Below are 6,569 nucleotides of genomic sequence, written 5' to 3' on the forward strand. Positions count from 1 at the left end.
CTGACGGGGTTGGGAGTAATTAATTATAACCCATGTGACCACTGGATGTCCCCACTGTTCCTCAAATGCAGCCCAGACACCGTCTCCCTGCCAGTTCCAAACCCATAAGATCTGACAAAGAGCAGGGAGTGTGCAAGAAGGATACAGAGAAGGATGATTCCCACAGAAATCACATCCTCAACACACTGGTGTCTGCCGGAGTGAACCGGGGAGCAGATCACAGAGCACATGCTGGGAGAGAAACACTCTTTGAATAGTTTCCACCAAGTTCATTTGGTGTCTCCTCGATGCTTAATAATGCAGCACAGAGTGAGGTTGGGTGACAGATCCTCAGAGGGAGCAGGGAAAGCTGAATTACTTCTGAGGAGCTGTGCAGGAAGCCTGAATTAGAGTTTGGTGGGCAATGGAGCAAATGGAAAAGACCCTGATGCCTTAATAGGTGAGAGGGGAGGTGAGCAGGAGCAGAGATGCCACTGTAAGACTACTGAGCAGCTGCCAGTCAAAAGAATCCAAAAAAGCTGAAATAACAAGAGAATATCTGTAATGCCATGGGGTGGTCTCTGCATCAAAGCTTGGAGGGCACTGGTGGGATGAAAGCTGGAGAAGGCAAAGCAAAACAAAAACAAACCCCAAAGTATACCAGCAAGATTAGTGCTACACATCCTTCTTTTGAGCTCAGGTCATGTGAGAGGTTTAAGTTCACATGAATTGTAGGAAGCTGAGGTGTTAGCACCAACTCATTTTTTATTTAATAAATAAAGCAACATCATTTTTATTTAATTTGTCACACGACAAAAAGCCAGACCCAATTCTGCCATCAAGGAAAGACCAAGTGCCTTGCTTACTCTCATAAAAAGCAAAGAGATCCTATTTTTTAAAATGGGAGGCATTTCTTACTAATAGATTCAAAAGCAAATCAACCAAGTGTCTATTTTGCCAACTCAAAAACCTCAAGCTCTGATAGCTCACAACTGACTTCATGCTTGTTATGAGAGGTTACACCATAAAAGTAACAGAACCCTCCTGTCTCCCCATCTTCTTTTATTAGCACAGCTCACTGATGTTAGATGACAAACTACAAAGCTATGAGAAGGGCAGCAGTTGCTCATATAAAATAATATTTGAAGAGGTTGCACTCTGTGGAGGTGATTTGTGAGTTTATTCTCCCTCCTCCATCCTTTCTTCCATTCCTACCTCTTGCAGAAACCTGATCAGTGGAGGCACAGGGCCACAGCTGACTTCACCTTGGACTTCAAAAAGTAAGGCATAAAAAACCTGCAAGAGCTGAAGCACTAGCAGAGAGATACTAAAACCAAATATAAACTGAAAAAGAGTGCCTCGATTCCACATTTCACTAGAAAATGCTAAACTGGGAATTAGCTTTACATTTAGTTATTATTACTATTCCAGTTGGCTAGATAAGCTATTGGGATGAACAGAAACAGAACTAAGAATAACTTCTTCAGCCTGGATGCCTGGAAGGGTTTACCAGAAGGGTTTCATGTGTTGTTCTGAATTCTTTTCCCCTTCACACACTATTAGAAGGATGACTGGTCTGACACACTGTGGATATTCTTTTGTTTGGATTTCAGATGTTCACAAAACAGAGCTGCACTGAAAAGGCAGGGTTTTTTTAGGGGGAGAACCCTGGGGGAGTGAAGTGCATGAATATATTTGAATAATAAATTAATTTGAGAATTTCATGGTTTGCAATTAAATTAATTAGGTACTCTGAGTTACTGGCCAATGACTCTTCAAGCAAGTTCTACTTGGTTTAAAGTGATGTATATACAAAAAACACACCAGAAAACCTAGAAAGCTTTTATTCCTTCCCCTGGATCTCATCTGTAGCTTCAGATCATCAGCTGACCATAACACTTATGCTTTGTATGAATGATAAAATCAATAATGAGATTTGCTGAGATTTCACAACAATAATAAAATTTTTTTAACAGTTAGGCTGACTTCTTGTAGTCAAAATTCTCTTCTGCAGCATGTTGTCTGACAGAGAATTCATTGTGTATGTTTCAGCCTTCCAGAAATAAGAGTTACTATCATGCCTCTTCATCCAAAGATCTGAAATTGCTTAAAAACGTCAGGGATGCTTTATGAAAACTGATCAAACTCTCAGTAGTTTCTTTATAGCTTTTGGCTCTAAAGGAGGATAAGTAACAGATACAATCCCAAGACCTGATTACTTTCCCTGGTCAAAAAAAGAGACTTTGCATTCTCATGTTCAGACTCATTGGAAAACTGGTTCTCTGGCACCTCCTCCACTCTCAAGATGTTACATCTCAACTTGACACCAAACTGAAGTCAAGAAGAGTTCTCTGCACTCACCAGCACTTGGCTTTTTGCATCTTAATCAGGTGCTACTATTAGAAGTTGGCCATAATTAAGGCCTATGAAAGTTTAGGACAAAAGACCTGAAGAAATATAAAGAAGCAGTTAAATGCCATTGAGCCAAACATTTTGTATCCCAAAATTTCAAGAATGCTTCCACTTTCTTTTCCCTAGAGAGAAGGAAGAGCAAACTTATGACTGTGAGAGTAAGATAGACCCTTCAGATTCAGTCTGATTGCTCCAATTTTTAAGCATTAAGTTTACCAAAGTTTACCACAAAAGAGAAAAAAGGCTTAGGCCAGGTTTGCTTACACCTTTATTCTATGGCACATGTTCTATATCAGCAAGTAGTCTAGCAGAGAATAATTTGGCCCAGAGTTGCTGCTGTTCTCTCTGATTAAGTTTTACCTAATCTTGTCTGATGAAATGGCTGTGTAGTCCAGCTGAAACACTTGTAATGCCTTGAGAGAGCTCTTTAAGCATGATAAACTGGAACAAGACTACACAGCAAACCCCGTCTTGCACTATGGAGTCTCACAAATTCAGTTTTAATTTTTATAAACAGATTGCTTCTCGGGTTGTTATTATTAGTGCGAGCTGGACAGCTTGAATTAGAGAATAATTTATTCCCTGTGCATTTCTAATTACAGAAAAGAGGTTCACTCACTGACACACTTGTCCGTCTTGTTCTTTCCTGTCTTTCAGGCATGGCTGATTGCAGCTAAATAGACAGACCAACACAAACTGCATAAGAAACACAACTCTGTCAAAAAAAGACTGAAGTGTTACCATTAATTATTCTGGACCATGTGCTCATTTACAACAGATCTAACATGAGAAATATTCTCAGAGGTGTCAAACAGCCTCAGTTTCATAGGTGCATGGGGGTAGCACTGACTAAATGTTTGAGTGACTGGTAGGATGTGACCTGCCAGAGACCCTTGAAGCTTGGGGATTTCATGTGCAATTTGTGTTTCAGCATTCAATAGATAATTTAAATTGAGCCACTCTCTCTGAGCATTTCTGAGGGTTCTACATGCCTGAGCCTCTGTCAGAACTGCACATGTATCTAAAAAAACAAACAAAAAAACCAAACAAAAAATCCCAACCCCCCCAAAAACCAGCATTTATGAGCATCTGTGCAAGTGATTATCTGGAACTCGCTGCATCTTAAAAAGGCTTAAAGAAAGTGAAAATACAGCTTTCTAAGCAATGTCAAGAGGTAGGCATTCATAGTCACTGAGGGCATAGGAAGATAGAAGGAAAATGTTACCTGGGGGAAGGAAGAAACCAAAAATCACCATGATTTAGTTAATCCTCAGTACAAATGTTATTTTAAGTAGCTGTTATTTTAAAGAATTGAGCAGACAATAGTCCACTTTAGCCACTAATCAGAAGAACAAACTTTGCCAAGGATCAATTGAACTGGTTATTCACATTGGAACCAAAGAGAAAAGGAGCATTGGATTTACTGAGTTATACCCGTCAGCTATTTCAGCCAGAATTACGAGAGTACCCTCTTTCTGGTTGGGGTTTTTTTTGTTTGTTTGTTTTTGTTTGGGGTTTTTTTGTTTGGTTTTTTTGTTGTTGTTGTTTTGGGGTTTTTTTGGTGTTTGTGTTTCTGTGTTTTGTTTTTAATAGAAGAAATACAGACATTAGGTGTGCCCTCACTGCCACTGTATTTAGCCTTTTTAACATCTATGTAATCCTGAAGACAACACTTTCACCCACTCTCCCTAGCTCTTTTTCACAGATTAAGTAAAGCAGAACTTTTTTGTACCCTAAGATGTTACATAATGTACTCATGATTAAAGATTAGTTTACAAACAGCTTAAGCTTAAAGAGCATTTCCAGTCAATGACAGCTCTTTACAAACAGTGACAAAGATAGCTGAGGTGGTTATTATCTGTCAGCATGACATTAAAGTCTCTCAGGTTTTTCAACTGAATATTTTAAAAACAGAACTATTTCAAGACAATAGGAAAACAATGTGAGCCCAGGTAAAGAAATACAGACTTCCATGCAATGCTGGATTCACTTTTAAGCATCATCATCTTGCAACCTTTGGCTTAGTATTCAATACTTGTTTTGAATTTCTGATTTTGCTCAGTATCAAAGATTTCCTCTTTATGCCAGCTAAACAGACAGCATCTTCATATCATATTAATTGTCCAGCTGAAAAACAAAGCTTAGATAACTTTCTATGCTTTTTTACGAAGTGCTGCTATTACTACAGTCCCCAATTTTATTGGTAAACTTTCTTCTGAAGTTCACATGACATAACAATGAAAGCATTCAGGATCTGGTTTCAAAAGATGCTTTTTACCAGGCTACAAAGCAGGTAGGACAAATGTCATCTGCTTCAAAGTTTTTGGTTGGATTTTTTTAGTTCTGTTTTTTGGGTTCTCGGGTATTTCACATTTCAAAACGTTTCTTCTGATCTGAAAGGAAAAAGAATATATATTTATTTATTTTTAAACAACAAAAAAAACCCACCAACCCCCAAAAAAACCCAACCCAAAAAACAACAACAAAAAGGAAATCTAGAAAAAAAATACCTGCACCTACATTTGGACTTTGTCCAGTCAGCATACTGGGTATTCAAGACTCAGTTTCAAAACCGCTGCTCTAAACTAAGCTGTTCAAGGTGTGACAGAGCAAGTGCATAAACAGGACTTTACTGAATTAACAGGAAAAAACCTTAACACTCAAAATGTAAAGTTAATACCTGCAATATTTTCTAGACACGTGTTTTTTCTCAGAAGTGTATGAGATAATTGGAATGAGTGTCTTCTGGTTCTGCACAGAATCATGGTGTTTGGAAAAGCAGTGAGCTACCCTCAACCATAGTAGGGGTATCTACACCACATTTTTTATTTAATCTGAGAAAGCCACCAAAACCTAACAAAAATCCAACTCTAAAAAAACCCACACTGCCCCCAGCTCCTCTCCATCAAAAAAACTCAAAATAAGCAATAATCCCCCCCTAAAGCACCAGAAGTGGGAAAATATGCTGGTAATACAGGAGGACTTTCTAGAGATCAGGTAGATAGAAAGGAAAAGATTTGGGTTTGTTTTTTTTTTCCATTCAGAATAGAGACATGATGAAGAGACTTGGGAATTATTTTTTTTAAAGATTAAATAACAGCAGACTTTCAAAACATCTTTTCTATTTGCCCCTGTCAAGGCAAATGTAATATTTACTATAGCAAATAGACACCAAGCTGAAGTCTAAAAGCTTTAGTTCTGCTCTGTAGCTTTGCTGTAGGGCCACAAGGAAGACATTCTCCTACCTCATCTTTCCAATTCAGAGTTCCCACAGAAGCTGAACAGGACTGATTTTTGTATCAAGTGGGCCATGCACTCTCTTCCTTCCATCACTGGCAGAAAGCAGGCAATTCTAGAAAATTTACAAGAACTTTCAAGATGCAATAGAAGCTCCACCTAAAAGAAGGGAAAAGAAATCCAGTGCATACCCAGACAGCTCAGTTTAATGCTGCAAAATTATCCCCAGGGTATTTTAATCAGACACACTCAGGGTTCTTTAGGAAAAAGAAGATTTCTGAATGTATTCTTCTTTTCACACCTAGGGAACCTGACTGAAATAGATTAAATGAGTTGCACAAGGACACTCAAAGCTTATGTAATGTCTGATCTGGATTCTACCTCCTGACTACTTCTGCTGAGTCTTAACAACTCCCTCTATCCTCTGCAAAGCTGCAGGCTTCAGCAAACAAAGCATTCCTTACAGATAATTGGTATTACATGGAAACTCAACTGCTCTTATTTACGAAACTACAGATTTATGTCAAGCAAAGCCAATTATGCCTAATGTTTAAACTATTGCAGGTGCTCAACGACATTGTTGCTAGGCAGTAGAAGGGAAATTGCTCTTTTAATGCATCTTGTTCCAACTGGGACCATGTGTTTTATCATCAGTGCAAACTTAACAGATGGAGATCTTAATCCTCTTCATTGAGCATTCTTCATCCTTCCTCACTCAGAATGGTGTCCCATGCATTGAGACTTAACTGAGGTGCTCAATGAAGTCTCTGGGACAGAGCTCACCTTTTTACTTTTTTTTTTTTTTTTTTTTCAAATACAGTATAACTACACGTTTAACACTTGGAAAATCCCTCAAAACTCTAATAGCAGTAATCAGCAATACATCTGGCTGTTTAAGTTTAGTAATGACCTGCACTGACCACAGCACCTACTTAAATAGC

The 6,569-nt window shown here is 38.5% G+C and overlaps 1 long non-coding RNA gene across 1 annotated transcript; it reads right to left on the minus strand.

Moving 5' to 3' along the window:
- Positions 1–3,942: 3,942 nt before the first annotated feature.
- LOC139797910 (uncharacterized) lies at positions 3,943–6,011 on the minus strand. The gene is made up of 3 exons (XR_011726624.1): positions 5,820–6,011; positions 5,637–5,743; positions 3,943–4,784 (listed from the first exon to the last, which is right to left on the minus strand). It is a non-coding gene; the product is annotated as an uncharacterized lncRNA (long non-coding RNA).
- Between the last annotated feature and the right edge of the window lie 558 nt (positions 6,012–6,569).

Source organism: Heliangelus exortis, chromosome 1 (genome assembly GCF_036169615.1).
Source record: "Heliangelus exortis chromosome 1, bHelExo1.hap1, whole genome shotgun sequence".
Lineage (NCBI taxonomy): Eukaryota > Metazoa > Chordata > Aves > Apodiformes > Trochilidae > Heliangelus > Heliangelus exortis.